At 49.5% G+C, this 19,142-nt stretch overlaps 1 non-coding gene across 1 annotated transcript; it reads left to right on the top strand.

Moving 5' to 3' along the window:
- Nucleotides 1-11,962: 11,962 nt before the first annotated feature.
- Nucleotides 11,963-12,069, top strand: LOC138419868 (U6 spliceosomal RNA). Its single transcript, XR_011249119.1, has one exon. It is a non-coding gene; the product is annotated as a U6 spliceosomal RNA (small nuclear RNA).
- The last annotated feature ends 7,073 nt before the right edge of the window (nucleotides 12,070-19,142 follow it).

Raw genomic sequence — 19,142 nt, 5'->3', positions numbered from 1 at the left:
TGGCCCTCTGGGATCTTGGTGGGATGGGTTTGCTTGACTTGTTGGAGAGGAAGGGCCCAAGGGTGATTTCCACATCTTATATTGGCAGGTGACTCTTGGTGGGGGATGTAAATCTAGGGGAAGATCTTGATCAGTTGAAGCGGCATGTAACAGAAACCCACTTGAGGTAGCTTAATCACAGAGGGGGTTTCTTGGTAGGATACTGGGTTACTATAGCATTCAAGGACAGCCAAGACCCTCAGAGAACGAGAGTTAGTCCCGGAAGCGTGCTGTCAGAACTTTCTGCGCAGCTCTCACCTCTCGCAGCAGGGGTCCCCTCCCTCTCCCTCTGCAGCCTGGCCTTGCTCATCGCCTGTGGTCTCACGGCCAGCCCACCAGCATGGGAGCTCACATCTCCCTTGTTCCAGGGACCAGCGCAGGGTGTACCCAGCTGTCTCCCAGTTCCAACCTCCTAGAGAGAGAATCTGACTGGCCCTTTTGGGAGGAGATGTCACTCCACAGTCAAGGCCCCAAAGTGCCTGGGATTTAATGCCCCTGAGACATTGGCCAACCATGGCTAACAGGGCTGGGGGTATAAATACCCCAGACCCTGCGCTCTCAGCTGGGAGGACTCAGAGGTGGATGTTTCCCAGAAGATTCTCTAGCTGGTCACACAGCAGTCATCAGCTTAATGCTATATACATTATATTCCTGCCCTTCCTGCATCACTAGACTTATCTCCTTCTTGTATTCCTTGTGAGTGCGCACACTCAGTCATGTCTGACTCCTTGACATCCCATGGACTGCAGGACTCCAGGCTCCTCTGTCCATGGGATTTTCAGGCAAGAATAATGGAGTTCGTTAGCCATTTGCTCCTCCAGGGGATCTTCCTGACTCAGGGATCGAACCCAAGTTTTCCTGCACTGGCAGGCAGATCCTTTACCAAGTGCACCACCTGGGAAGCTCCTGTATTCCTTCCACATCTCAAATAAGCTGCCTGCCCTCAAATCTGCAGCTCAGCATCTGCTTCTGGGAACCCTAACTATGACAAGGACCTGAAGGTTGGGAAGGCGAGCCCAGGAATCTCTGTTCGCTGAGGATATCTGTGCATTCTTTCTTCTAGCCACTGAGTATCAGCTGAGCACCTACTGCATGCCGACATGCGGGCCAGTATAGGAGAAGATGAGGAAAGAGCCGAGAAAGTCTAGCCACGTAAAGAGGAGGGCTTTTTACAAGAAGAAATTGGGAAGCCAAAGGCTGAGCTGTGGTATTATTTAACTATATAAAAACGATGACTCACGTAGGAAAAGTGAACACCAAGTCCCAGAATACGATGGGCACCCCCTTAAAGTTCGAGAGAGGTAGTTTTGAGCAAATGAAAGGAATTCTTCAGCCAACAGTGAAGAGCAAATTTATCCACCTTGAGTTACCCCACAAGAAGTAATACAAGCAGAAAATGTAAATAGATTTTTAAAAATAAATGAATGCTGGAGTTCATTTTTCATTCTATTTGATGACATTTACTGAGGACTTTCTTTGGACCAGGCATTCCGGAAAAAAAAAAAAAGAGAGAAAGATGAATAAAGCAGACATGAGACAAGCCGTTTGACGGAGGGACCCCGGGTGGATGGTCAATGCGTCCTCTGTGCTGAGGGCAGCAACAGGGATCTAGAGGCTTCCAAGGAGCCCAGAGGGGGCGGGTGTCTGGACCAAGGAGTGAACGGAGGCTTCACAAACAGACGTGATGCAGGGCCAGCTGCAGGTTATGGAAAGGTAATTAGGACAGACTGAGGAAGAAAAAGAGGTGGTGTGTCGGCTCCTATGAGTGGGAGGCCCGGGAAGAGACAGGTTCAGATATGCCCGGGACCAGGACCTCAGAGAAGATGGTCACCACCCCTCCCCTCCCCTCCCCTGACCTCCCCCTCCTCTCTGGGCTCTGCCTGGCACCTCTGGTCAGTCCATGAAGCAGAGTAGGTGGCCACTGGTAGCTATGATTCAACAGGTCACACCTCCCGCCTGGCTTCAAATTGAGAAGCAAAATCCCAGGGAAAGACATGATTAGCTGGGCTCAGGCCACACGTCCACCTTGGCAGATGCTGCCATGCCCTGTCCTGTCAGCTGCCGGCACAGACACTCCTTTGCCCTGGGCATGGCACAGTATCAGCATGGAATCATACCAATAACTTAATAAGAACTGGAGTGTAAATGCCCCAGCTCCTGCACCCCTCAGGGTGATGACACTGGCTCCCAGAGACCCCCAGGGCTACACTCCAGGTGCTGAGGTGGCAGCTGGTGTGATGCCCACCCTCTGTTGGCCCTTTCCCTCCTCCTGGCATTTCCTGGGATCATCTCCTCAATAAACTACTTGCACTCACATCCTGTTTTGGAGTCTGTTTAGGGGGAATGCAAACCAGGACACCCACTGCAACCCTGTGACCGAGGGATAGGACCTGGTTAGTGGTGTTCACCCAGAGGCCAGGGCAGCCAGAGTCAGTGACCCAAGCAGGGGAGGAACAGCTGCCCCAAGGAAGCAGACAGATGGGCAAGAGAGATAGGCAGAGAGATGGCCAAGACAGACAGGTCTGGAAGGATGAACAGGAGACACAGGGACCGCGGTGGAGAGGTGAGGCTGGGGGGGTGGGGATCTGAGTGAGCCTTCTGATCAGTGTGGACTTGAATCTAGGGGGAGAGAATGAGGAGCCCCAAAAGGCAAGACTTGCATCTGGGGCAGATCCTGGGGCATCCTTGGGGAGACAGCCTGGGGCCAGGGGAGCTGGGATGGAGGTTTTGGGGGAACTCCTCGCACCAAAGAGGATGGTGGGCCACAGCCCCCCACAGCTCTCTTCCATTCTGGGTGCCTGGGTGCTGGGTGAGCCCTGAGCTCACAGTAGAGAACTAGGTACCCAAGCTTGTCGTCTATTGGGTGCTCTCCATGAGTCCCATCTCCCATCCCTCATGCCGGTGCTCTGAGGTGGGACCTGGGGCATCTTCGTCAAATGAGAGGAAAACTGAGAGTCACACACATAAATAAGTGGCCCAGGATAACACAGTAAGCGATACAGAGGCTGGGAGCCAGTGGATTCCAAAACCTGACCTTTTAACAAATCAGTGATGTGGTAATTTATCATCAAGAGGTCCAATGCAGCATCTCTCTCTCCCACTCCCTTCCTCCCTTTCTGTCTCTTCCTGAATCTATTCAGGCCCTGAGTCCCAACTGTGAGCTTCCTGCTAGCAAGGGATACCTCCTGAAGCAAGTAGGTAGTCAGACAAGAGTCAGGTTAGTCAGTTCGGTCGCTCAGTCATGTCTGACTCTTTGCAACCCCGTGGACTGCAGCATGCCAGGCCTCCCTGTCCATCACCCACTCCCGGAGTGTACTCAGACTCAAGTCCATTGAGTTGGTGATGTCATCTAACCCTCTCATTCTCTGTCGTCCCCTTCTCCTCCCACCTTCAATCTTTCCCCACATCAGGGTCTTTTCCAATGAGTCCGTTCTTTGCGTCAGGTGGCCAAAGTATTGGAGTTTCAGCTTCAGCATCAGTCTTTCCAATGAATATTCAGGACTGATTTCTTCTAGGATGGACAAGAGTAGCCCATGAAATTCTTTGGTTAGAAAGTGCTGGACCCTTCAGGGAGCTTTTTGTTACAGGATTTGGGATGGAAATGCTTTCTTGGTCTTGAAGTATAAACAACTACCCTGGAACGCTCATGAACCCTTCCTCCTCAGCCAAGGAAAAGTTTATAAGAAGTGATAAGGTTGCCAAACCATCACCGCCCAGACGACACAGTGTGTGGCTATCCTGGGGCCATAATGCCAGCTTCCCAAGGCTCAGTCTCAATGCTAGATCCCTTGAACCACAAAATTCCCTAGTAGTGACAGAATGCTCAAGTTGCCTCCAGATAGCTCATCTCTCTTCTTCCTTAAAAAATAGGAAGATTTTTTATTGTCACTTAGCTAAAGGATACTTCCCAGCCAGCCTCACACCTTCTCTTGTCTGTAGAACTACATCTAAGTGTGGCTTCAAGGAAGTCTCCCTCAAGGGAGACTTCAGAGTTCTCCTCTTCCTTCCTGCCTGGAATATGCATATGATGGCTGGAGTGCAGCAGCCACTTTAGACCACGAGGTATGGTGGGAACAGAAGCCTTAAGTAGTGGCACCTGGCCATCTATAACTAACATAGGTTTCTATATCAGTCCCACTACTTACCTCAGATTTCTATTACATAAAAAGATAAATTTTTATCCTGATTTAGGTGAGGAGGGGTAGGATTTTTATTCCTCCCCAATACTTACATTGGATAACATCTTTAGTTTAAACCTGATAACAGATCTAATGTTCGAACAGGGGAGTTTATTTTTTGTTATTCTTTCTCTGTTATTGTTCTTTGGGATTATCCATCTGGAACCTCTTCATTCTTGGAGGCAAACAACAAAATGGAAGTATGATAATATCTTTACAAAAAGGGGGAGACTATGTTTCACAATTTTGCGAGACTCGTTGCTCATGCTGGTTTTGAAATCATTAACCTGGAACAGGGCAAACCCATATCCGAAATATGCCTGGGCTGCCACCATCGCCAGGGTTCCTGCCTGCTTCTCTCCTCCCTGAGATTCCAGGCGCAGAGCCGGGGCCCTGATGGCCGTGGCTGAGAACGCCTCGGAAGCTCAGCTCTTCTGGAGGCTGCTGCATTGGTGACTGCTTTCTCTCCGGTGACGATCAGGCTTTTCCAGAGCAGGCTGGGCCCTGGGCATCAGACCCAGGGTGTGGCGTTTCCAGAAGATTCTAAACCTTCCTGTCAGCCTGCAGATGGAGCCAAGCATCCCAATGCTGCCTATTCGCTCATGAACAGCATCCCCTAGTGTGTTTGCTATACGCTCCATGCCAGCCCGGGGGGACTGAGAGATGAAAAGAATGGAAACCTGTCTCCCCTCCAGACCCCAGCATGGGAACCCCTCCTGCTGGGGAGGACCAAAACCTCCAGATCTCCTACTGGACACTGAAGCCAAGCTCTGTCCTTCTTGTCCTGAGACCCTGGGCAAATGCCTTGATTTTCCCATCCCTCGTTTCTCCATCTGTGAGATGAGAATAGTAATAGACCCTCTTGACAAAGCCTTTGTAGTGTTGTTTTTTTTTTTCTTTTTTTGGCTGCACAGCTCAGGATGCAGGATCATAGTTTCCCGATCAGGGACTGAACCAACATCCCCTGCAGTGAAAGCTTGGAGCCTTAACCACTGGACCGCCAGGGAATTCCCCAGAGCCGCTGCAGTAAACGAGTTAATTGTTGGCATCATCCCTTTCCTCCATGTCCTCTGAGTTGTCAACACTACTATTTTTATAAATATCGTCCAAGTTGAGCACTACCGCCTATGGGACACCTCCCTTAATCTCCCCCGCCCTAGGAAACAGTCAAATAAGTGGAGTTTCTGGTCAAAGTTGGAAAAGCAGGGTAAATCAGTGTATCCGCATCCTGGGGTGTGCCAGATCAAATGACCACAAACTGGGTGCCTCAAAATAACAGAAATGTGTTCTCTCACAGTATCTGAGGCCAGAGTCTGAAATCGAGGGTCGGCAGGGCCGGACTCCCTCTGGGCCCCGAGAGGAGGATCCTCGCTCTTCCCCTCCAGCTTCTCACCTGCCCACCGTGTCCCCTGCTCTCTGTACACAGGCACCAAGTCACAGTGCGTTAGGGCCACACTGATCCAGTAAGAACTTCACCTTATTACATCTACAAATCCCTTTTTCCCATGAGTCTTGGAAGGATGCTGTTCCCTTGACTCTAAACTGTGAGACCAAGAATATGGCAGAAGGATGCTGGGCCAGGCCTTAAGGATCTGGCAGCTTCCACTTCTTCCTTGTGGGACACATGTTCTTGGGAGCCCACCACCATGCCAGGAGGAAGCCCAAGCTGCCCCCAGGGAGGGGAGCTGGCAGGCAGCACCAACGTGCAGTCATGAATGCGGGTCCTTCAGACCCAGCAAAACGATTGACTGGTGATGCTCTGAGTCATTAAGTTTAGGGGGTGCTTTCTTGTTCTGCAATAGGTGACCGGAACAGGGAGGGGTGATCCACTCTTTCCTGTTACAGCATGGGGCTGGGCACACAGTGGGCACGCACCAAATGTTCAAGGACTGAAATACAATCATCTCTGACTCCCAAGAAACTACTCAACAATGACAACAACTGGAGGCATTCATACCCTGTGATCTATTATTATACGAAACATGCCCAGGTTCTGTGCTCCTTCTTGCCTAAACCAAGACAAACTGAGATTATTTCCAAATGATGGGGTGGCTTCTGTGTTCCTATTAAATAATGGCCCTCATGGAAGACAGACTTCCGGAGCCCCTGGCAGGCCCTGGCTGGTGAGTCAGTGAGACCTGCAGATGCACAAGCCCTGGCGGGTCTGACCCGGGGACAACTGCGAGGACGGCCTCACCCTGCACACACGTGTTCCAGGTCGGTGTCGTCAGCTGGGTAACGTGGGTCTGCTGCTGACTGGGTCCCGCTTTCCACTCAGGCCAAAGCTGGAGAGGTCTCCTCCCGGGAGTCACGGCCCTGTGGTCAGTGGGGCGGGGACCCCGCATCCTCGCCCCCTGTGTCTCCAGCCCTCAGCTCATCACCAGGCGGAGTTTAATGCTCCTCCCTTGGGCCTGGCCTGGCCGTATGGTTTTACTCTGGACAACAGGCTGTGAGGGAAGGGATGGGGCACCCGCTCCAAGCCTGGGACCCACGGGGTCTGCAGTTTCTGCTCTTGGTCTCTCAGACCCAGAGACAGGTATGATATGGGGAAGCCCGGTCTAGCCCACAGGAGGATGAGAGGATGGGGTGGGGGTAGCCAAGGACCCCGGACTGTGCCTGAGCTGCCAGCCAGCCCCCACTGCCAGGCACCTGGGCAAGTGGCCTCGGACCCCTAGCCCTAGCCGAGTTGTCAGTCGCCTGAGCCAAGGCCTGAGGCAGGGAACCTAGACTTCGTCTTTCGTGTTGAGTTCGGGCTGCGCTGGGTGTCTGTCGTGACGTGCGGACTCTTCTCTAGTTGCGGTGTGCGCTGGCGCCTCGTCGCGATGCCTATGCTGCTGCTATGGAGCAAGGCTCCAGAGTATGGGCTTAGCAGTTGTGGCGCACAGGCTTAGTTGCCTCGCAGCATGTTGGACCTTCCAGACCAGGGATCCAACCTGCGTCCCCTGCACAGGAAAGCAGATTCTTAACCACTGGACCACCAGGGAAGTCCCAGACCTAGACTTCACATCTGGCTTGACTGCCGTCTCCAGCTCCTCCCTGCCATGGACATTCCCTTCCCCTCGAAGGCTCTGTGATGAGCTGAGTAACACCCCCAGGAGGAGCACAGCCTGATCACTGAAGCCTGGAATGCATCGATGAGACGGGAGGGTGGCATCACCGACTCGATGCATGTGAGTCTGAGCAAACTCTGGGAGATGGTGAAGGACAGGGAAGCCTGGCGTGCTGCAGTAAATGGGGTCGCAAGGAGCTGGACACAACTGAGCGAAAAACAGCTGACGCATCAGTCTCCTAGGGCTGCTGCAAACAACCAAAAACGGGGTGGGGTGTGAAACAACAGAGACTTGTGCTCTCAAAGCTCTGGAGGCCGGAAGTTCAAAATCCAGGCATCGGCAGGGCCATGCTTGCTCCAAAACCCTCAGGGAGGATGAAGTCCACGCCTCCTCAGCTTCCACCCGTCTTGACGATCCTCGGGCTTCCTGGTTTCTACGTTCCTCCCATCCCTGACTCCGAAGTCACAAGGCTGTCTTCCCTGAGTATCTGTGTCCAAATTTCCCTCTTTTTACAAGACACCAGTGACTGGATGGGGGCTACCCCACTCAGGTAGGACCCCAACTTGATTACATCTGCAAAGACCGCATTTCCAAAGAAGGTCATGTTCTGAGGGCTGAGTGGAGATGAAATCTGGGGGAACACTAGTCCAATCACCACACTTTGTAGGAGGGGCTTTATTAAGGTGATTAGGATCTGGGAATGAAGAACTACCCTGAATTATCCTGTGGGTGTAGTGTGATCACAAGGCTCCTTTTGAGAGGCAGGGAGGCAGGGGTCAAAGTCAGAGGAGAAGGAGGAGTGAGGTACAATCAGAGGGACGTACTCCGAGGATGGAGGAGGGGGCCATGAGCCAAAGGATTTAAGAAACAGATTCTCTCCTGGAGTCTCCAGAAGGAACCCTGACTAGTCCCGTGAGACCCTTTCAGGCTTCTGACCTCCAGCCCAGCAGGACAGTAGGTTTGTGCTGATTTATGTGGCTGAGCGCTAAAGAACCTGCCTGCCAATGCAGGAGATGCAGCAGACGTGGCCTTGACCCCTGGGTCAGGAAGATCCCCTGGAGGAAGGTACGGTGACCCACTCCAGCACTCTTGCCTGGAGAATATCATGGACAGAGCAGCCTGGAGTCCATGGGGTGGCAAGAGCTGGACACGACTGAGCATGCGCATTTCATTTCACATGCTGTCTTAAGTCTCTAAGGTTGGGTCACTTACTACAGCAGCCACAGAACATTAACGCAGATCCCATGATTCACTGTGATTGCAAAAGGGTATCTGGGCGGCCACGGAGCTAGGCCACAGCCTTCTGCGATGCCCCTTGCAGGGTGAATCAGCCAGGGCGCAGGGAATGGCTTCCAGGCAGCGTGGCTCGCAGACCACACAGCCCTCAGCACAGCCTGAGTCATCTGCTCCAAGAGCTGCTTCCTCGGAGCCTCTTTACCAGAAATGTCCTGGGTTCGTCTGGTTATTTTTCTAGCAATCATGTAACATGTTCCAGATGTAGGAATTGGATGGGGGCCAGCCCTAGGCTTTGTTCTGGTGGGCAGTAGCCGCCTTCCACCATCAGGGAAGCCCTGGACGGCCTGCAGAAGCTGGGACCAGACTGGACGTGACCGTGGCCAAGGCATCTTCATGCTATCCTCCTCCTCCACGTGCTTCTCACCCCTGTGGGAGAGGCAGCTACGCTCACTCCACTTCCGCTCAGAGGTGTGTGCTTATCTTCTAGAACAGGGTGGGTGGGGTGGTGCGGGGAGTGGTAACTAGTTTAAACTTGACAATAAGCAGTGCCCCAGTCTCTGTCCCTTGACAGCATCTCTGCTCATTTGCAGAGTCTCAGGTCAGTTGTCTGAGATGTGCTATCTGGAGCTTCTCATGGGTGCATCTTCCTCGACTCTCTCCTTCCTACAATGATGCTTCACGGGGCAGGAGCTGTTTCGGGTCTTTGTGGTTTTGCTGGGGCAGGGGTAATCCACTCAACCCCCAGATCTTTTTATGACACTGGAGCCAAGATTAGGGTCCTGTGGCTGCCAGAACAAATGACCACACACTGGAGGGGGTGCAGAGGGGATGCTTAAGACAACAGGAATTGATGTTCTCGCAGTTCTGGTGGCCAGGAGTCTGAAAACAAGGTGTGGCTGAGGTATGTCTCCCTCCTAAGGTTCTGGAGAAACCTCTCCTGCCCTTTCCAGTCTCCGGTGGCTCGGGGGTTCCTGTGGCCGCTTCTCCCCAGCCTCTGCCTCCATCCTCACCCGGCCCCTCCTCTTCTCAGAGGGACAGTGATCACTGCACGTAGAGCCTGCCTGGCTGATCTCCTCTTGAGATGGGCCACTTGATCACACCTACAGACTCTTTTTCCAAGCAAGGTCACATTTGCCAGTCTGGGGGTCAGCATGTGGACACAGCTTTTTACCAGCCCCCCATCAACGCTACAGCAACACTACTTGGGCTCAGCTTTGGCTACTCCCTCCTAACCAGGCCGCCCCACAGCAGCCTGGACACACAGCGCTGTCCCATGTTGGAGCTGGGCCTGCACGTGGTTGTTCGGGGAAGCACACTGACTGACCCCACACACAGGCCACGCACTGTAGTAAGCATTGCATGGGATGTTTTACAACAGGAGATCCTGGTAAGGAACATGGAACTAATAAGCCACCACCACTGGAAAGAGTTTGGGAAAGGTCAAAAGGAAACGCCATGTGTCCTACCACCTTTCAGAATCCGTGCTGGCATCCTTCTTGGCTGAGCAATGTGTGCACCACCAGGAAGGACCGAGCCAGAATGACCAGCCAGAGACAACCCGGAAACTAATCCCATCACTATGAAACCCAAGGCTGAGCCATGTGCCAGAGCAGCTCTCCAGGGTCCCCTCACCCTCCTGCTCTCCGCCCGGGTGCCCCTTCCCAAAAAGTCTCTTGCTTTGTCAGCACACGTGTCTCCTCTGACAGTTCATTTCCTAGTGTTAGACAAGCGCTCGAAAAGGGGTCCCCCATCCTGCAACATGGTGGTCTCCCCTCTGTGTGGCACTGGGGGTAGCTCCGAGTCCTTCTGCTTTCTGCCTCCCCCTTAATCTACCTTCCTCCATCAACTTTGGGGGGACGCAAGGGGGCAGCTCAGGACATGCCTCCCCACTTCTTTCTTATCCCTCGCCTCACCTGGCTGAAGCTGGGAAGGAGGGATACCCCTTTGGCAGACCCTGAATTTTATTCCCCTCTGGCTGGTTATCAGCTTGAAGGTCAAGTTCAATGGGCCTCTTTTGTTGTTGTTGTTGTTAACTGAAGCATGGTTGATTTTCAACATTGTGTTAATTTCAGGTGCACAGCAAAGTGATTCATTTATACATATGGATATATTGCTTTTCAGATTCTTTTCCATTATAGATTATTAAAAAATACTGAGTATAGTTTCTCAATAAAGGACAGAAATGGTATGGACCTAACAGAAGCAGAAGATATTAAGAAGAGGTGGCAAGAATACACAGAAGAACTGTACAAAAAAGATCTTCACAACCCAGATACTCATGATGGTGTGGTCACTCACCTAAAGCCAGACATCCTGGAATGTGAAGTCAAGTGGGCCTTAAGAAGCATCACTACGAACAAAGCTAGTGGAAGTGATGGAATTCCAGTTGAGCTATTTCAAATCCTGAAAGATGATGCTGTGAAAGTACTGCACTCAAGATGCTGCCAGCAACTTTGGAAAACTCAGCAGTGGCCACAGGACTGGAAAAGGTCAGTTTTCATTCTAATCCCAAAGAAAGGTAATACCAAAGAATGCTCAAACTACCACACAATTGCACTCATCTCACACGCTAGTAAAGTAATGCTCAAAATTCTCCAAGCCAGGCTTCAACAATACATGAATCGTAAAATTCCAGATGTTCAAGCTGGTTTTAGAAAGGTGGAGGAACCAGAAATCAAATTGCCAACATCCGCTGGATCATGGAAAAAGCAAGAGTTCCAGAAAACCATCTGTTTCTGCTTTATTGACTATGCCAAAGCCTTTGACTGTGTGGGTCACAATAAACTGTGGAAAATTCTGAAAGAGATGGGAATACCAGACCACCTGACCTGCCTCTTGAGAAACCTATATGCAGGTCAGGAAACAACAGTTAGAACTGGACATGGAACAACAGACTGGTTCCCAATAGGAAAAGGAGTACATCAAAGGTGTATGTTGTCACTCTGCTTATTTAACTTATATGCAGAGTATATCATGAGAAATGCCAGGCTGGATGAAGCACAAGCTGGAATCAAGATTGCCGGGAGAAATATCAATCACCTCAGATATGCAGATGACACCACCCTTATGGCAGAAAGTGAAGAGAAACTGAAGAGCCTCTTGATGAAAGTGAAAGAGGAGAGTGAAAAAGTTGGCTTAAAACTCAACATTCAGAAAACGAAGATCATGGCATCTGGTCCCATCACTTCATGGGAAATAGATGGGGAAACAGTGGTAAACAGTGTCAGATTTTATTTTGAGGGGCTCCAAAATCACTGCAAATGGTGACTGCAGCCATGAAATTAAAAGACACAATGGCAACCCACTCCAGTACTCTTGCCTGGAAAATCCCATAGACGGAGGAGCCCGGTAGGCTGCAGTCCACAGGGTCGTACAGAGTCGGACACAACTGAGGCGACTTAGCAGCTCTTTGGAAGAAAAGTTAGACAGCATCTTAACCTAGACAACATATTAAAAACAGTGCTCGCTTCGGCAGCACATATACTAAAATTGGAACGATACAGAGAAGATTAGCATGGCCCCTGCGCAAGGATGACACGCAAATTCGTGAAGCGTTCCATATTTTTGAAAAGAGAAATCTTCATAATGAATTATAATCTAATTGATTAATGTCCCCAAAGAAATCTGCTTTTTACTGTATCTTTCAGCACTAGAGATTTTTTTCTGTTCCTGAAAATACATTTTCTGCTCTTTGAAAAAAAAAAAAAAAACATATTAAAAACAGAGACGTTACTTTGCCAACAAAGGTCTGTCTAGTCAAAGCTATGGTTTTTCCAATAGTCATGTATGGATGTGAGAGTTGGACTATAAAGAAAGCTGAATGCCAAAGAATTGATGCTTTTGAACTATGGTGTTGGAGATGACTCTTGAGAGTCCCTTGGACTGCAAGGAGGTCCAACCAGTTCATCCTAAAGGAAATCAGTCCTGAATATTCACTGGAAGGACTGATGCTGAAGCTGAAACTCCAATACTTTGGCCACCTGATGCGAAGAACTGACTTATCTGAAAAGATCCTGATGCTGAGAAAGATTGAAGGTGGGAGGAGAAGGGGACAACAGATGAGGTGGTTGGATGGCATCACCTTCTCAATGGACATGAGTGTGAGTAAATTACGGGAGTTGGTGATGGACAGGGAGGCCTGGCATGCTACAGTCCATGGGGTCGCAAAGAGTTGGACACGACCGAACTGAACTGAATAGTTTCTTGTGCTATATAGTAGGCCCTTCTTGTGTATCATCTTCACGAGTGGAATTGCAGGGTCATATGGCAATTCTGTTTTTCTGTTTTTAAGAGACCTCCAGACTGGTCTCCATAGGGGCTGCACTAGCTCACATATTCGCCGACGGTGGAGGAGGGTTCCCTTCTCTCCACATTGCCACACCGTCTTCAGCATTCACTGTTTGTAGACTTTCTGGTGATAACTGGCTCTTAATGCAAAAGTGGGAGCTAAAGGGAATTAGAAGACCCTTTGTCTTTATCCGAGTCCACTTTCAGGCCTCTGATCTCTGATTCCAAGCAAGACTCGGACTCCTCTCTCCTGCTGAGCTCCTGAAGCATTCCTGGTCCCCTAGAGGCAGACAGGAGCCTCAGTTGAGAAAGGGAAGTGTCAGGCACCCTGAAACACAAAAGAGGAAGGTTCATCGCCAAGTTCTCATTTGATCCCCTTTCACTACTAGCACGGCCTGCACTTACCCAACCTCACCAGCAGGGGGCTGCAGAGGCGTTTTGAAATCAACCCTATTGGAGGTCAACTTCAAATCTGATAAACCACACAGCTGACCAGGTTCCAACAAATGTCTACACTGAAAGACTACAATCACGAGTAGAATGTTTCCACCCCTGCTGGAAGGGCTGGAGCCTCAGTTCACTAGCCACAAGGTGGAGCTGATAACAGTGGGGACCTCACAGGGGACCTCCTCATCTGGAAAGAGCAGATGAACCAATGCAGGTAAAGCTCTGAGTGTAGTGTCTGGAGCCTTGTCCTTCACGCCCCCACAAAAACATGCCCTAAAATTTGTACACTGGAGAGACGTCAGCTAACCCAAGAGCTGGACTTAACAATGATGAGAACTGAAAAACACTAGTTAGAACTGTGCTTTGGCTGAGGAAGTTTTGGAGCACAGAAAACACGGCTCTGGAGAGAAGCTTAGCACGAGGGGAGGGAGGCGAAGCATGGTGGGGGAAGGCGAGCCAAGGGGAACTCGTCGTTCCCAGGGACAGGGCTTTCACCAGTCAACTCATTTCCCCTAAATTTCCAGAACTCTCCATTCTGCCCTGCTGGGGTCCAGCCCCGCTGGATCCAGGGTAATTCGAAGCGGGGACGGTGTGGGTGAGGAAAAACTTATTTATTTATTAATATAAGATTAGATTAGGAAGAAATAGTGTAGGAGGAAAATTAAGTGGAGAAAAGAGGCTGAATAACTTGGTTTACGTGGAAAGCCAGTACAGTTCCAGACAAGGAGCTTGCACCATCTACGTTAGGCCACTGGCGTCCTACCGGCGTCCTCTTGAATAGCGGGGGGTGCCCCACCTTGGGCTCCCTCTCGCGTGGATCTTAGAAGCTGGGGCAAGTAAGTAGACATGGCGAGCCTCCACGCCCCAGACGGGAATTCAGCCAGAAATGGAGTAAGACACGGGGGAAACCAGTCTTCCCAGGACTGGCCCGGCCTCTACCGTCTAGAAAGGCCTTTTATACCTTTTTGATTGTACATAGAGATCAATGGGTAATATAAAGTTATGCAGCGTCATCAGCCCTGGCTCTTATCAAAACCAGGCTTTCTCTCTACATACCTAATTGTATACACAAGTCTTAGGTGATTTACATCATCTTCTAGCCAGAGGGCCAATTAACATTTTACAGCCTTTTTTCTGATAAGGGTTTGTCAACCAGAAGACTTATTTGTATTGATCTTCCCAAAGTCTGGTGCCACTCTCAGCACTAAATAAAGTTACATTCTTACATAGCAAGGACACAAGAGGAGTGCAGTGATATATAACAAAGAAAAGTAATTAACTCAAAAGTCTAGTGTTGCTAACATCAAAACTACTACTTCCTATTTCTATATCCCTATTACATTGATTAATATCCTTCAGGTGTCTAAAAGATAAAGAATATGGAGGCCTGGCAGCAGTCATTGAGTCAACAGTGAAAACCCATCACCAATATGATTTTTAGCTCTTAGAAAAGGCTCTGTATCTTAAGATGCTTTAAGCTTTGTGCCCCTTGCGGTTGGGGGGGGGCTATAAACAATCCACAAATTGTAAAAGTCTCTAACTGTCAGGCAAGTTAGAGAGCCACCAGAGGGGTTTGAGCTGAGACACTCCTTCTGTGGGAGACTGTTAACTGAAGCCCTGAGTTAACTCTTTCCAGAGAAAAGTGGTGGTGTGCAGGCAGACTTTGGTTTTTGGCAGGTATTTGTTCAGGAAAACTCAGGGGGAACCCTTGAAGCTAGATCACGCCTTTGCATTTTGTCTGGCTTCCTTCCTCATGACCATTGCCTCGGGTGGGGTTCCTCACGCTGGCTCCCGGCACTGCCCCTCTGAGAATTAGAACCATAGACTCCACACTTGTGAGCTGAGGGAATAAGATGCTCTTGGCTTCCAGTGTGGGATTATTCTGCTTCCTAACTGGTAACCAGAGGCAAATCCAAATATGCATTATTATTATTATTATTGACCTTCTCCTTAACCAATTATCTCATGATTGGGCTCATTATTTTAGGGAAAACAGCTACTCTCTTTGTGTGTGTGTGTGTGTCATAACTTTTTTTTTTAAAGAAGACTTTTTTTATTGTAAAAACTGATTAAAGTACATGTTCCTAACTAAAAAAGTCGCTACTTTCTGTACATCTCTAATAAAACTTCAACTTTTAAACTATCTACAATGACAGAGATGAATTAGAATCAGACAAGCTATGCAACTAATCCAAAAGAAGAGAAGAAAAAGTGAGAAAAAAGTAACAAAGAGGAGGTAAAACAAATGGAAAACAAGCAGCAAGATGGCAGGTTTTAACTCAACAATGTTATTTGTATTAAATGTAAATGATCTCAACACTCCAATTAAAATGCAGAGATTGTCAGACTGTACAAAAAAGACACAATTATATGCTGTCTATAAGAAACTAACTTTATATACAGACATACAGAGAGGCTGAAAACAAAGAGAGGGAGAAGTGTAGACCAACCAACATGCTTATGCTCATGGAAGGAAAGCTACAGGGCTGATACTGCAGCACAGTGGACTTCAGAACAAGGAATATTTCCAGGGATAACGAGAACCTACTCCAGTGATAACAGACCTACATGCAGAACCTTAAATTATAAAACTCCCAGAAGACAAGACAGGAGAAAGTCTCAGCTAGGCACTGATTTCTCAGTTACAACATCAAAAGCACACCCTGTAAAAGAACAAGTTAGTAAATGGGATTGTTTAAAGCAAATGTTATGGCCCGGAGTTGTTGGTTTACAATGTGTATAGAAATGATAATGTGGTTATAAAAGCATTTAGTATGGGGAGGGTACATGAAAATATACTGTCTGAAGAAGGGTCCTGTATTCTATACACACATATATATGAATATAGAAAGGCCAATGGGAATTATGCAATGAGATTATAGAGCTCTGGGTTTACTTCCTTACTGCTGACTGTCTAACAAAGATGTGTCCAGAGGGCATGTATTACCTTAGGGGGAATGTGCAAAATAGGACGATGAAAGAAATATGAGGAGGGAAGGAAGAGAAAGGAAAACAAAACAAGAAGGGAGACAGGGGGCAACAGAGGCAGCAAAAGGGCAACTCTGCAGGGAATCCTGGAGGAGAGATGGAGGAGGGCCTCCCCACCCTCCACCGCATCATCACAGGTAGGAACCCGACCTGCCAGGCACCTGCTAGAGCAGGGCATCCTGTGGACCTGGAGGGGGTGTGTGCCTGTGAAGCAGTCCACACTGGAGCCACCCTGTCAGTGCTCACTCTGGACCGAGGGCAGCTGGAAGCATGGTCTAACTTTCTATTAACTGAGGATGGCAACCAAATCCACATCCTGCCTATGTGAAGCACTTCTGGTGCCTGGATGGGATCCGGGGCTGTCCCCCCGCCCTCGTGTCCTGTCTCTGAGATTGATTGAACTGATTGGGAGTTGGCGGAAATCGCTGGTCCCACCTCCTGAAAAACCCTAGGGGAGGGCGGGGGTCTGGCCCATTCTGAGTCAGTCTTGCTGACTGGGACAGGGATGGGTCAGCCGAAGGGAAGGTTCTAAAGTTCCCGTGAATGACGGGGTCTTGCTCCATCTGCAGAAGGCGCCAACCCTGGCGGGGAAACAGCAGCTCTGCGCGCAGAAAGGCCTCTCGGGCTTCCCAGAATTCTTAATCAAAACAAAATACCATCAGCGTACAAACGTTTCAAGGGTAACTCTTCTTTTACTAATATTTCCTGCCAGTAAATGGAAGTCATCTGAGAGGTTAACGACCTAGCCACTTTACGAGGTCTCTGAGACATGGGCTGATTCCCTGGTTATGCACCAGAAAGGCTTTGATCTGCAGAACACTGAAATTCCAAAAGCCCATCCTTGAAAGATAAGCTGGCCAGCCCCAAGTGTTCACTGGGAAGATATGTCTTCAGGATTTGATTTTTCAGTTTATCCCGACTAAGAGGCACCATCCAAATGGGCCTGGGTTTGAATCCCTGCCATAGCTCTCCCTTGCTGTGTGCCCTTGGGAAAGCCAGTTGCCTTCTCTGGGCTTCACGCCCCACTGTAAATGAGGGTGGTAAGCACAATCTACCTCCTGGGGCTGCTGTGGAGATGAATGACAGATTATAAATGAGTAATGGTCCGGATGCATTAAGTACTTAGTAACTAGAAGCACTTATGATTAGTATTTAAGATATAGACTTGACCCAAGCACTTTCACTCCAGAGAAAAGTTGTGCTGTGTTAGCAGAGACCCCAAGAGCCCTCCAGAGGCGTTACAGCCGGGCCCTGATGGACCCCTCACGCTGGCCCTCTTTCTGCCTTAGTTTCTCCCTCTGTGAATGATGGGCTTGGCCAGCTCCCTCAGGACCACGTCCACTCTGACCTTCTCGTTTTCCAATGAAAACCAGCTCAACACGCACAACTAGGATGGAGGTGGACACACACGCCCAGGAAAGCTGAGTTCAGGCTGGACCTTATGCTACTGTAGAGGAACAGCTTTTAACCTTAAACCCAAATGACTTCCTGGGTTGGTATCTGTGATGCCAGGACGCACCGAGTTCCTCGACACCCTCAGCTGTCACGAGCTCCCACAGTGATTACTGTTATTAAAAATAAAATCAAGGTGGTTTGATTCCATCAAGATGGACCAGCACTGTCCTTGCTGGCTTTCTCACTGGGATCGACTCAGAAGTACATGGAGGCAGACAGACTGGGGAAGGAGCCAGAATGCAAAGCATCCTAGGGCAGTGGTGAGCTGCCACCCTTCTCCTGGAACCTCCTGGTCTGAGCTCACAGGCAGCAGGAAGGGAACCATGCACCAGGTGGGGCAGAGACAGAGCAGACAGAACCCCTGTTTCTGGACTGAGCAACACCAAAGGGAGTCTTGGAAGAGTCAGAGAATGTGGGGGCACGCCCCGAGTTGTTTTCCCTCTATTCTGCTATTCCCGTTGTTTATCCCAGCCCCCAGGGAGTCTGCAGCGGGGATGTGGTTGGGCAGGCACATAGAACCTCTGAGTCTGAAAAGTGTCTCATCAGAAAAGCTGTGGTCCCAACAACGTGGGGTCAACCCTAGCTTTTTTTACATTTACTTCTGGCTGGGTCTTCCTTGCTGTGCGCAAGGTTTCTCTAGTTGCGTTGAGAGGGGGCTACTTTTAGTTGGGGAGCTCGGGCTTCTCATTAGGGTGGCTTCTCTTGCTGCAGAGCATGGCCTATAAGGGTCCGTGGGCTGCAGCGGTTGTGGCAAAGGGCTCAGTAGTTGTGGCGCATGGGCTTAGTTGCCCTGTGGCATGTGGAATTTCCCCATACCAGGGATCAAACCTATGTCCCCATCCATCAGCAGGAGGATTCTTAACCACTGAACCAACCGGGGAAGTCCCAAGCCCCCTCCCCACTAGCTTCTCCCTCACTCTGACCTCTTGCCACTTGGTCCTAGAGGCAGGCAGGGTGGGAAGAGCATGGCAGAGCCGAGAACTAAGGTTCAGACTCTCTGGTCACGGGAGGGGGAAGGGAGACCTCGGTAAGGGGAGAAGGAAAGGGGAGGGAACCCAAGAAAGCAACCCCATGCAGTGGGAGAGGAACTCCTGGGCTCACCTCTGGGCAACACATGCATCGAAGTCTCAAGAGACAGTAGAAAATGTTTTGAATTGAAAATGAAAATGTAAAGTATCCAAATTGGTTGGATGCAGCTAAAGCTATCTTTAGAGGGAAATTTATAGCATTAGGAAATGTTAAAAAAAATAATAAAGATCTCAAATCCATAACTTAAGCTTCCACACTAAGAAACCAGGAAAACAAAAGTAAAATAAAGCAAGCAAAAGAAAGGAATCAAGATGAAAAGCAAAAGTCAGTGACACTAAAATCAGTGACAGAAAACCAAGAGAGAAAAATCAATGAAATCAAAAGCTGGTACTTTTAAAAGGCCAATAAAATTTGACAAATCTTTAACAAGGCT

The sequence above is a fragment of the Ovis canadensis genome, chromosome 14 (genome assembly GCF_042477335.2).
Source record: "Ovis canadensis isolate MfBH-ARS-UI-01 breed Bighorn chromosome 14, ARS-UI_OviCan_v2, whole genome shotgun sequence".
NCBI classification, from domain to species: domain Eukaryota; kingdom Metazoa; phylum Chordata; class Mammalia; order Artiodactyla; family Bovidae; genus Ovis; species Ovis canadensis.
This window is presented reverse-complemented; position numbering and strand designations above follow the sequence as displayed.